This window comes from Harpia harpyja, chromosome 6 (genome assembly GCF_026419915.1).
Source record: "Harpia harpyja isolate bHarHar1 chromosome 6, bHarHar1 primary haplotype, whole genome shotgun sequence".
Taxonomy (NCBI): Eukaryota; Metazoa; Chordata; class Aves; order Accipitriformes; family Accipitridae; genus Harpia; species Harpia harpyja.
This window is the reverse complement of record NC_068945.1, coordinates 36,073,092-36,085,316: the sequence shown is the minus strand read 5'-3', so window position 1 is coordinate 36,085,316 and position 12,225 is coordinate 36,073,092. Positions and strand designations below refer to the sequence as shown.

At 43.7% G+C, this 12,225-nt stretch overlaps 1 long non-coding RNA gene across 2 annotated transcripts; it reads right to left on the bottom strand.

The window, feature by feature from the left end:
• Positions 1-780: 780 nt before the first annotated feature.
• LOC128143112 (uncharacterized) lies at positions 781-12,206 on the bottom strand. 2 transcript variants are annotated; one of them, XR_008235617.1, is made up of 4 exons: positions 7,547-12,206; positions 5,201-5,418; positions 4,409-4,680; positions 781-3,251 (listed from the first exon to the last, which is right to left on the bottom strand). It is a non-coding gene; the product is annotated as an uncharacterized LOC128143112 (long non-coding RNA). The 2 variants fall into 2 exon arrangements; XR_008235616.1 differs by having other exon boundaries at positions 4,409-5,418.
• Positions 12,207-12,225: the final 19 nt, after the last annotated feature.

The following is a 12,225-nucleotide window of genomic DNA, read 5'->3' as shown; positions in this document are numbered from 1 at the left end:
TTAGCAGGATGCCGCAGCCTGAGGGGGGGGCAAATGCCAGCGCACGTTGTGCGCTGGGGCTGAACACCCCAGCATCCCTGTCCTGCCTCTCCTGGACAATCTCCGATTCCTCCTCCAAAGCCTCCCACCTGAATTCCTGAGTGGCAGGGATGACCTCCTTGGGGCAGTCGCCTTGACACAGGATGTGGGGAGCCCTCTGCATACATAAAACTTAAAAGACTTTGGTGAAGGCCATTCCTGACATCTTTCTCCCACTCCCATTTCCAAATGCAGCACCAGAGTCCCTCCCGTCTTTCCAGCTGATGATATATAGTTGTTGTAAAATGCTAGCTAACCACATTTAGCAAATGGAGATAATCAAATAAAAATGAAACTATACTTACTAAAGAAATACAGTTTCCAAAACACAGACTTTGGCTAGAGACTGTGTTTTGCTTAAGAGCCTGCCAGGAGATCTGTGGACAGTTTTGTAAACAGTTCTCAAACTGGTGTTTGTGGGAGAGACACATGGGAAGGGGATAAGAGACAGATGGACATATGAAATGTATCCCAAGGGAAGTTCATCAGGAAAGCAAACGCTTGAGAGCTGCTTTGATGGGGATCTATGAGAACTGTATACAGTGGAGAGAAGGTGAACAGGGAATTGCTGTTCATTGTTTCCCATTGTTTCCTGTTACGCAGGAGCTAGGCACAGCCTCGGCTGTGTGTTTAAGACAAAAAAAAGGAAGCATTTTTCCAACACAACATGCAATTTAATTGTGTCATTTATTGTTACCAAAGTTATAAATGAGCTCTAAAGGAAATTAGATGAGTTTGTAAAGGATGGGATTACCAGGACTGGTTTAGGTGCAGTCTGCACCCCCAACAGTCCAAACTCAATGACAGCTGAAGATGAGACGTGTATGTCCTGGGGTACCAGATGGCGTTCCACACAAGAGCATCCTTCATTTGTATTCTTTCTAATATTCAAACCCTAGGCATCCTATATTGATCAGTATTAGATCCAGCATTATATGACAGAGATGTAATTTGACCTAATTGGTTGTTCTCACATTCCAGAAGACAATCCATGAATCTTTCAGGGTTCTTTCTGACCTTGCAATAGCTGAAGATCTCATGTGGTAAGCCAGAGTTTAAAAAGGTCCGTTCTTCTACTCCGCTCCTTCCGCTCTGTTCCTTTGACATAAAACAAAAGTTTTCTTTTTTCTTTCTTCCGCTAATGCATAAAATAGGCATGTGATCAAACTCAGAGATGGCTTGAAATACAGAGGATGGTTTACTGAATGCAAACTTGTAAACCTTGCTCATATTTTTATCATTTCAATCCCTATTTTTAATGTTTCACTGTGGAACAAAGGAGAACGTCTTGATAGAGGTATTGGGTGGACCAAGCAGGGTGATGCTCCCCAGCACCTGCTATTCACTGACAAGGAAGAGCTGGTTGGGGACATGGTAGTCAGTGGTATCCATGGTTGTAGTGACCGCTCAATAGTGGGGTCCAAGACCCCGTGAGGAGTGAGAAAGGACTGCAGCACAGACCTGGGGCTCCAGGCGAGGAGGCTGCTGCTTGTTCGGGGAATTGGTAGGTGGGATGCCATGGGGCAGCTCTGAAAGATGCTCAGAAGAGCTGGCAAGCTTTTAAGGATGGCATCCTCCAAGGACAGGCAGGGCCCACCTTGATATTCTGGAAGACGGGTGGGTGTAAGAGGAGCTGGCTTGGCTCATGGCAGAGCTCCAATGCAGAACAGCAGTATACAGGAGGTGGAAGAAGGACAGGCTACAAAGGAGAAGTTTAGAAACATTGCCCAGGCAATTATATCAGGAAACCCAACGCTCAGCTGGAATTGAGACTTGCAAGGGATGTCAAGGGCAACAAGAAGGGCACTACATTAATGATAAAAGGCTGAAGAAGGAAAACAAGGGCCCATTGCTGCCTGGGTGAGTGAATTGTGATGGCAGACACAGACAAGGGTGAGGTTCTCAGTGTCTTCTTTGCTGTAGTCTTCAGTTACAAGGTCTCCCAGGGTTCAAAGGGAAGAACTGCCAGCAGTGGATGAGAGTCAGGTCAGGGATTACTTGTGAGAACTTCACCCATACAAGTCTATGGGACCAGATGGGCTACATCCAAGGTTGCTGGGAGAACAGGCTGATGCCCTTGCCAGGCTGCTCTCTATCATCTTTGGAAGGTCATGGAGATCATTGTGGGGTCTCCAACAACTGGAGAAAAAAGGCAAGTGTTTCATCCATCTTCAAAAAGGTACAAAGGCCAACCCAGGGAACTGCAGGCTGGTCAGCTTCACTTTGTTCCCTCAGAAAATCATTCAGTGACTCCTCTTGGAGTACCCGTCTGGGCACGTGAAGGAGAAGAAGTGACTGGGAACATTTCTGGGCTGCATTAGCCAGCAGATTGAGGGAAGGGATTATCCCCCATTTCTCAGCACCTGTTAGACCACATCTAGATACTGAGCCAAGAACAACATGGACAAACTGGAGTGAGTTCAGCAGAGGCCCCCAGGCTGGTTGGAGAGGCTGAAGGAACCGACTTGGTCAGCCTGGAAGAGAGGAAACTTTGGAGAACCCAACAGCAGCCCCCCAGTACCTGTGGGGAGGTTAGCAAGAAGATGGAGCTGGGCTCTTCACAGTGGTGCATGGCAGGAGAACAAGAGACAACAGGCATAAATTGAAATGAGAGACATTCAGATTGGTTGAAAGGAAATACTTTTTCCCCAGCAGGCAGTGGAAGAGGCTGTGCAGTCTCCATCCCCGGAGTTTTTCAGCACCCAACTGGATAAAGCCCTGAGCAACCTGGTCTGGGCTCAGAGGTGACCCTGCTTTGAGCAGGAGGTCGGACTAGAGACCTCTTGAGGTTCTTCTCAGCCTGAATTATCCTGTGAGCCTATGATACTATGATAGTAGTGACAATACTTCCTTTCACTCAGTGCTATAGATTTAATTATTTTTTCTGTCCTGGTGATTTTAGATTAATTGCTTTAGTTTTTCAAAGAAATGCATTTTGATGTGTGCTTTTGTGTGAATGATGATTACTTTTACTGTCCTAACTTTTGAGCTATTAAACTTGAAGTCCTGCTATGTAGCACTGCCAGTATCGAGTTTAATTGCTACTTCCAGTTACAGCAGCGTCTCCTGTTACTGGAGTCTACTGCTAAGGCAGGAGATGCTGTCCTCTGTTTTTGTAAGACGAGGCAGAGATCCAGCAATTCAGGCTGATGGACCAACGCTGAGTGCAGCTCCTGTGGGGAGACAGTTACAATCTATAGTCAGGCACTGGGAACCACAAAAACCCTCTCCAGGAGGCTTTTGGGGACAGCGGGACCTCTTGCTAGTATGAAAAGGACGTGTGTGCTGACTTTTAAGCTGTGGTTGGGGAACCTGAGCCCTGTGCAGGGGAAGGGTGCTTCTTTGGATGAGACCTGTCCCTGCTCAGGCTCGAGAGCTACATACCGTCTTGAAATGGCAAACCTCACCCTGGAAAGAAATGCATACATGAGTTTACTGTTTCAACTTCCCTCCACAAGTTTTTCTCAAATAGGGAAATATGTAAGCCTTAGGTTATTCACAGACTGGGAGTAAATTACTTCTGTCACATTGGTGAGACAATTTTATCTTTTTGAATTATATGGAAATAAGAGCAATTAGCTTTTAGACTATTGTTCCTTTCATATATTTCAGCTGCCCATTTCCCATTCTTCTTTATAGGGCAGCTAACAGTAGATATTTTGCTCAGACAGCTTTTAAGAACTGGAATTCACAGAATACAAAATTGTATTTTCTCTTTACATTTTCTCCACTTCTCAGAAGGCTGCACAGCACACATTTCATACCGTACCTGCTGTTTCTTTCCTTTCATACTCTTAGAGCTGTATGCATGGGATTAGTTTCTAAAACATATTATTATTTAGCAAGCAGATAGTGGGCAGGGTGTTGGCATTGTTCTTTGCATTCTTGAGATCTGTGACTAGGGACACTTTCAATGATGTTTTCCTGTTGCACCAAGTAACCAGTTAAAGGCTGACATGAGATATATGCAAGTTTCCATCTTCTTGCATAAGAAATGAGTTGCAAGAATCCACAAATTTCCTGGTACTTCAGCATACCAAAACCTAACGTTTGCTGTGAAATTATGTATAAAATCTTAATTGTATTGTGGTTTAGGATTTTTTTTTTTTTTAATATAACAATTTGGGACCTCCTAGCAAAAGAGAAAACCTCAGAAGCACAAACTAGCTGTAAAAAGCTGAGATGTTTTCTCCCTGTGGACATGCCGAGCTGGGACCTGGTGGTGCCAGGCAGTGACCAGCTGCCTGGCAGCGTGTGAGCCCCAGGCTCAATGCTACAGGAAAATGCAGCTACAGCTTCCAGATCCCCAGTAGTAACTCTGCCCAGCCACCTGCTGCATGGACCTCTTGTCTTGGCAAGGTGAAAGCTCAAGGATCCCTGTCCCGCTCTTCCATGCACAGCACAAACGTGCATTTTTCACTTGGGACATCTTGGAGATGTGGTCCGTAGAGCTGCAGCCCTGTGCTCCTCTCCATCGCAGACCTACAACCCCACGGTTCTGCCCTTCTCCACCGTGCCAGGTAGTGTTTGACAGAAACACCTGCTTTTGTGCAGTGCATCCGTTGTGCAGGATTAGGAATTGAAGCCAGGCAGTGCAGAAATCTTAAGAAAAAGCTATCTTCAAAGTGAAGGATGGCAGAAAAATCATTAACAAATGTCATGTCAACAAATACATTTAACTGCAAACTTTGGTTGTGTGGGATTCTTCTTGGGCCAGGAGGAGGATGGGAAGGAATATTATTGCAAGATGTTCTAATAAATTAATGTTGTCTTGCAATTAAAAGATCACTGCTGTGGAATTTGATCCCATTGTCTTGGAATCCATGGGGGTCTTGTACATAAGGAAAAGCTACTGTACGTTTTTCCATAGTAAATCTGAATCTATTTAGACTAGCATGTAAAGAATATTTCAACTCTGCTCAGTTAGAAATGTCTATAATTTTAGAAGAGAGAGACTGAGAATGATTACTGGTATCCATATTTTAGAGTTCCACCTTCACACTGAACACATCCCTGCGCAGAAACCTGCATGAAGCCTATGGGGCACTTGTGGACAGCCTGAACTGCTTTACCACATGAGATCCAGGCTTGGAAGAAGATCGTTTTGCAAACATGAATTTACCTGCTGTGCTCCCTTCATCTTTTCCCTACCTGTCCCCTGAGGTCCTGTGTTACAGCCAAATGGTGTTTTCCAGTTTATTTGTCTGCTGTGGCTTCCTGCGTGTCAGACGGTTAGCCGTGACTTCTCGTACTATGCCTACTGCACCTTGTGGGATTCCCAGGTGGTCTCTCCTGCAAGTACTAGGCAAGATCCACGCTGCTTACCTCTTACGGAGAAACCTACAAAATATAGCATCATTTGTGCTAGAAAGCACAACGTAAGTTTAATTATGTTATTTGGTTTGGACTTCCTTTGCCATAACAGCAGGAGAAAGTAACTTTCTTAGGGAGAAATTCTAGTTCCACTGAAGCCATTAAGCATTATTAGTACCAGCGAGTTTTGGGGAAATTCTGTGGCACAGGGTAGATCTTTTGTGTACTGCCAAGTCAAGACCAGAGTTATTATCTGGGATCTATGAGATTTCTGAATGCATAAAACTCATCATTTTTGTATTTTCTCCTTTGTTTTTAACGCAACAGAATGGGGCTATGGTATTTTGTGTGCCAATGAAATTATATTTGGTGTTTAATAAATCTCAGCATTGCTTAGCTTTTTTAAATGATAGAGGAGGTTTATTGATGGCTCATTTTGCAGTCCTGTTATTAAAGCACTTGTAGCCTCTCATTTCAAACAGTTTTTCATAGTAATATGAAAACAGTTCTAGATGTGTTTTAGGCATCAGCCAAGATGTACCCAAGGGGTGCAATTATCACTTACTATATTAAAGCAAAAAGAGGAGGTGTTGTACTGAAAATACCCTGAGATAAACAAGGATTCTAGAAAAAGCATTGTTTTAAATTTACTTTTATTTTTAATCACATTAAACAATGTGAAGTATTTTTTCTGCACGAGTTTCATTCTTTTATTTTGGAGGCATGACTAGCTGTGATGGGTTAACCCTGGCTGGACGCCAGGTGCCCACCAGAGCCGTTCTGTCACTCCCCCTCCTTCTCAGCTGGACAGGGGAGAGAAAAATATAACAAAGAGCTTGTGGGTCGAGATAAGGACAGGAGAGATCACTCACCAATTACCGTCACGGGCAAAACAGACTCAGTTTGGGGAAAATTAACTCAATTTATTACAAATCAACCAGAGTAGGGTAATGAGAAATAAAACCAAATCTCAGAACACCTTCCCTCCACCCCTCCCTTCTTCCCGGGCACAACTTCACTCCCGGATTCTCTACCAACTCCCCAGCGGCACAGGGGGACAGGGATGGGGTTTATGGTCAGTTCATCACACGTTATTTTCTGCCGCTTCATCCTCCTCAGGGGGAGGACTCATCACACTCTTCCCCTGCTCCAGCGTGGGGTCCCACCCACGGGAGACAGTCCTCCACGAATTTCTCCAACATGGGTCCTTCCCACGGGCTGCAGTTCTTCACAAACTGCTCCAGCATGGGTCCTTTCCACGGTGTGCAGTCCTTCAGGCACAGACTGCTCCAGTGTGGGCCCCCCACGGGGTCACAAGTCCTGCCAGAAAACCTGCTCTGTGGGCTCCTCTCTCCACAGATCTGCAGGTCCTGCCAGGAGCCTGCTCCAGCGCGGGGTTCCCACGGGGTCACAGCCTCCTTCAGGCACCCACCTGCTCTGGCGTGGGGTCCTCCCCGGGCTGCAGGTGGATATCTGCTCCACCATGGACCTCCATGGACTGCAGGGGGACAGCCTGCCTCACCATGGTCTTCCCCACAGGCTGCAGGGGAATCTCTGCTCCGGCGCCTGGAGCATCTCCTCCCCCTCCTTCTTCACTGACCTTGGTGTCCGCAGGGTTGTTTCTCTTACATGTTCTCACTCCTCTCTCCGGCTGCCGAATACCTCCATCCCAACTTTTTTCCTTCTTAAAAATGTTATCACAGAGGCGTTACCACTATCGCTGATTGGCTCGGCCTTGGCCGGCGGCGGATCCGTCTTAGAGCCGGCTGGTATGGGCTCTCTCGAACACAGGGGAAGCTTCCAGCAGCTTCTTACAGAAGCCACCCCTGTAACCCCCCCCGCTACCAAAACCTTGCCACACAAAGCCAATACACTAGCGGATGCGAGATGTCTCAGACCAAGAGGGATTTAAAATGTTGGATGGTTTATCTGCCTTTAATGAACAACTTCCAATAAAACCAGATTGCACAGGGCTGAAAGGCAATCACTGCCATGAGGTTCTTGCAACCTGCGGCTGTAGCCCTCCATGAGCTCCAAGTGCCTGGAGCCTTCAGCCCGCATGGCACTGATTAAACCATCAGGGTCTAAAAATAAATAGCACGGACAAGATGATGGAGGAAAAACCAGCTGAGGCATTAGTGCTTGCTCACAGTACCTTCGTACATCAGAAACCACTGTAAATTTTTCTGATCACTGTACTTCCATAGCTTCTTCAATTAAGTCACTCTGTAAATTATAACACAGTCCCTTGCTGAGAAGGATCCAGGACATGAGGGAGCCAGGGCACTTCTGGTTGTTATCTTCTCTAATGTATCCTCAGTGCAGCTAATCACAAGACTTTCCATCTACCTTACGTCTGGAAGAATAAATTTACGTATGAAAGACAAAGGCTTTAAGTCAGTCAATGCAAGCCATGAATAACTTCATTAGAATCAATGTATTCGGCCAGTGCAGTTTAGATAAGGCTCAGCCAAAAGGACTCTCAGCTGTAATCCAGTTTCAGTACTGCTTTGCATGGTGAATCATAGCCTTATGGGTTTTAGGCTGGGCACAGATTTTAAATCGACAAATTGTTGATAGGTTAATGGATATCCCTTTTCCTTGATACTTTCCTTCACGTTAAGAGTTGGAGAAAAAGTTCAGGAGGGATGAGTGATTGTACACTGTTATTTTGTAAAGGTAATATGGGTTACAGAGTGCTTTATATAGGTAAGCATGCTGGGACCTTGTTTTGGGTCCACTCTGCTCCCCACAGCTCGGAAGTGCCGTGAAACTACAGAAGACACACACACAGAGAAAATAACATTAAAAGGTATCTAGTGAGTTAGGTTAGACAGAAGAAACTCAGTTTCTACAGTCTGCCAAAGAGAAAGCTCAGGGGAGACAAGATCACAGAATATAAATACCTTCAAAGGAAGGGGATTATTCGCATTACCAGAAAATGACAAAACAAAAAGCAGTGGCTTCAAACTAGGGAACATAAAGTGCGGTGGAGTAATTAAGCCCTGAATGGAGCATGGTGCCAATGAAGAAGGGGCCAGGAGGGAGGAACGAGGTCAGAAGAGAAGACTTAAACTGATAGAGGAAGAGAGGATTACAAACTTAATTAATTCAGTGTTTGGGAAAGTGTGGGATTAGGAGTAGGCAAAAGCAATACCCTTCCTCTCTCCATAGAAGAGCTCTGGGCCCTGCTGCGCAGGACGTCCTTGTCTTCAGTGGTCTTCTCGGGGCAGGTAGTGCTTGTCCAAGAAGAACCAACCGACCAAAGCAGGGCCATCACGAGCCCGCACACCGCGTTCAACCTCCGTGCAAGTCCGCACCCGCCAAACTGCCCCAAGGGTGGAGAAGAGTTCTTGGTCTGATCTGAACGGCAGCATCACATCCATCCCCGGCAGCCATTAGGGCAGGAACGCCCCATTCTTCAACTTGCTGCCTCTGCTGTGAATATTAGCTTTTTCCTTTAACTTCCCAATCCTTTATGAGAGCTAAAGGTTTTTTATTAAAATGTGCTACACAGTAGTATTCAATTAGCTAATGTTTTTAATGTCTTACAACATTTTAAGATTAATTCAATTTCTTTTCCCTTTATGGAGAACTCCAGACATGCAAAAATGAATCTCCATTTTAAAGCAAGAAGGAAGCACTTTTTGAAACAAATAATACAGATAAACAATTGCTTTTGAAAGACAAAGAAGAACGTCTAAATTATTGACAATACAGAGTCAGAAATGGTTATATGCCCACAACTGCAGTATATCCTTTCCCCCACTGAAGCAATGATGTCAAAGGTGAAGATAAGTTCATTATCAAAATAATTTTCAACTTAAAATAATTGCTTATGCTTATTGGAAAAGGGCTGTGGTCAAACAACAAAACGCCTCGGGAACATCAGAAGTAGAACATGGGTTCACACAAGAGACTCTACTTTTCAGATACACGTTAAAAAATGGTCTTTTAGTTTAGGAATTTTTTTAGTTAAGTCACTGGTTCTAAAACAGACGTAAGTTTAAAATATTGCCATGAATTAAAATATGCACTTGTGTTTTGGCTAAATAAAGAAAATTTCAGATGGCAAATTACCATACTGAAAAACTATTTCTAGAAAAGCAGTGCCTGATTAGTCCATATTTTAATCAAGTAAACAGAGGACAACCAATTCTATAAATAATTTTGGGGTTTATGTCAGTAAAAATTAGCAGGATGCGAACTTTACAGTCTCAGTTGTTTTCAGATTAATTGGAATACATAATGAAAGTAATTACACTCTGATATTTTGGTGCACGTCTCAGTGTATCTTGGAAGGAGTCCAGTAAGTTGTCTGTCTATATCTGATTTATAGAATAGTGATTTGTCATTTTAAATTGCTCCTTATGAGCAATAAGCATGGAGTATTTGTATAAATAGTAAATGTTTCTTGATTTTTACCTTTCCGTGCCCCCCCCAAAAGATGTCACTAAGAATAAAGTATTGAAAAAAAATCCCATGTGATGTACTGGCAAGAAAGTCCCTTTTGAAGCTAAAAATTGAAAATTGGCCTGTGTATATGCCTGTGTATACTACAGCCTCTGTGTGTACAAATTGTGTTACGTGAATGGAAACATTTTGTGTAAAACATTTTGGGGATAAACAGCCTCTGCTATATCAGGGAAGCAAGTCATCTTTTTTTCCAGAATGTAACGAAGCTGCGAGAGAAGTGTGAGAAAGGCTGATTTTAAGACTGAGGGAAATCAGGGCATGACCTGGCGAAGAGAATAATTCTTTACAGCCCTTTGGGCTTTCATGCAGAATAAGGGTTCTCTTCCACCCCATCCCTTTAAAAAAAAGATGCAGGATAATAGATGAAATATTACAGATTCAGAGGCTACAGCCCTTGGATATGTACGTGGGGAAGGAAAAGGCTCTTGAAGTCGGCAGGAATATTTCCAGTGGTTTCAGCAAGCCTTGGGCGAGGACTGGGAGGAGGCACTGGGATCGCGCTGGGAGCAGCACCAGGATGCTGGCAGGAGGGAGGAGGTGACGAGAGACAGGGATTTGGTGGGCGACCGCCCTGCGTTAACCACCAGCAGGTTTGTGCTGCTTTCCATCCCTGTAAGCGTTGGCACATCTCTTCTTTCTCTCTTGGAGGAAGTTTTCCCTGCAACAGTGATACGTGACCTGTGCTGTGAAATCATCCCTCTCGGGTCCCACCTTCGTCCTGATGAGGCTTTCCAACACTGCCGCTGTCGGCATCGCTCCGTCCCCGAAGATCACGCCCTGGGCTGCCCGTGTGCCCTTCCCTGAAGAGCCGTCACCCCTCTGTAGGCGAGGGGACCATCTTTCACCCTGTTTGCAGGTCAGAGAAGCACCCAGCATCCCTGCAAATGACCAGCAGGACTTCATCCCGCCAGCTCTACCTACGGGCACCATCATAGTAGACCTCTTGGTTATTCCCTGAGTAAAGTTTAATTTTCATTGATTGGCAACTTCTGCTATAGTTATGCTAAACGTGGTATTTTTACAATATCTGTTCACGTTTTTTTCATCTGTCCCACATACCTTTACTGAGATGATTAGTTATACATATATATTTACGTCAGATCATAGTGATGGGCGCATTTTCTGGTGCCAATTTTTGTCTTGAATTTTTATGAGCAGTATTCAGACGAAAGTGAGAACTAAAATTTTAAGAATGCACAAAAAGAGCTGGTTAAAATTGTTTCTGCAGGTAAAATAAATGACCTTTTATCTGCTGTTTACACAGGGGAAAAAAATTAAGTTTTTAAACTATGCTTTGTATTTAAAACTGGTTTATTACACAAAAGAAATATTAATTGTAGTTAGCGAACTGACAGATTGCTTCTGGTCATCGTGGGCCTGATTTCCAAAGGTATTTGGTGCCTAATAAAGCAGATCATTACCTTCTGGGATTTCAGAAATACTGCAGGAGGCCAGCTGCTTCGTCTCTGTCGAAATCGGCGCCAGTAAGATGCCGAGGCACTTCTGGAAAGCAGCCATACATGCAAGAATATCTTTGTAAATACATCCAGATATTCTTTAATTTTCAGATTCAGCTGATCTTTTTGTTGTCTGTTTGGGGTTTTGTTTGTAAACCGGAAGACAGAAACTTTTTTCTGCTTTTTTAACTCAGTCTCTCAGCTTTAGATGAAGTAACACAAACGAGGACAATAATGATGTTTGCATCTCACAAATAGAAATTCCACTGGAAGTAATTCAGAAAAGCTTCTTCCATACCACAGAAACTGAAAAAGCTCCAAAATAAATTAAAAAATAAATAAAAATTTAAAACCCCTCTTGATCCATTGTGGAGATTTATACAATGTGATACATAATATTGGACAAAATTATTTAACTCAGGTTGGCCATAGTGATACAGAAGGTATTTTTCCCATTGGAAAAAAGCCCTTTTGAACTCATGAACATCTGAGACTAATCAGGGTAAATTCAAGCCTTCAACAGGCTGTCATTGCCATGAATGTAAATACTATTTTTAAAGAAAGACAAGCATCTTCATTTTAAATTGAGACTTCCAATTTAAAGAAAAAAGGATAGGTTTTTTACGTTGGTAATCATGAAAATAAACTCTGATGTTTATGGGTTGTACCTTGAGATTAAAAATCTTTTAATCATATGTGATAATATCTACAAATATGAAGTATACCCAGTTCCACATCGTCTGAGTAGATGACGTTATGTAGTTACAGGTACACGTATAGTCACAACAGCACTAGTCCAGCAGCAGCAGCAATTATTACCTTAAGCAACGTAGGACATGACAACAGCAGCCGTGGGGTAGACCACTGTAAAAAGAAGACAACCACTCAGCAGCTAAAATGC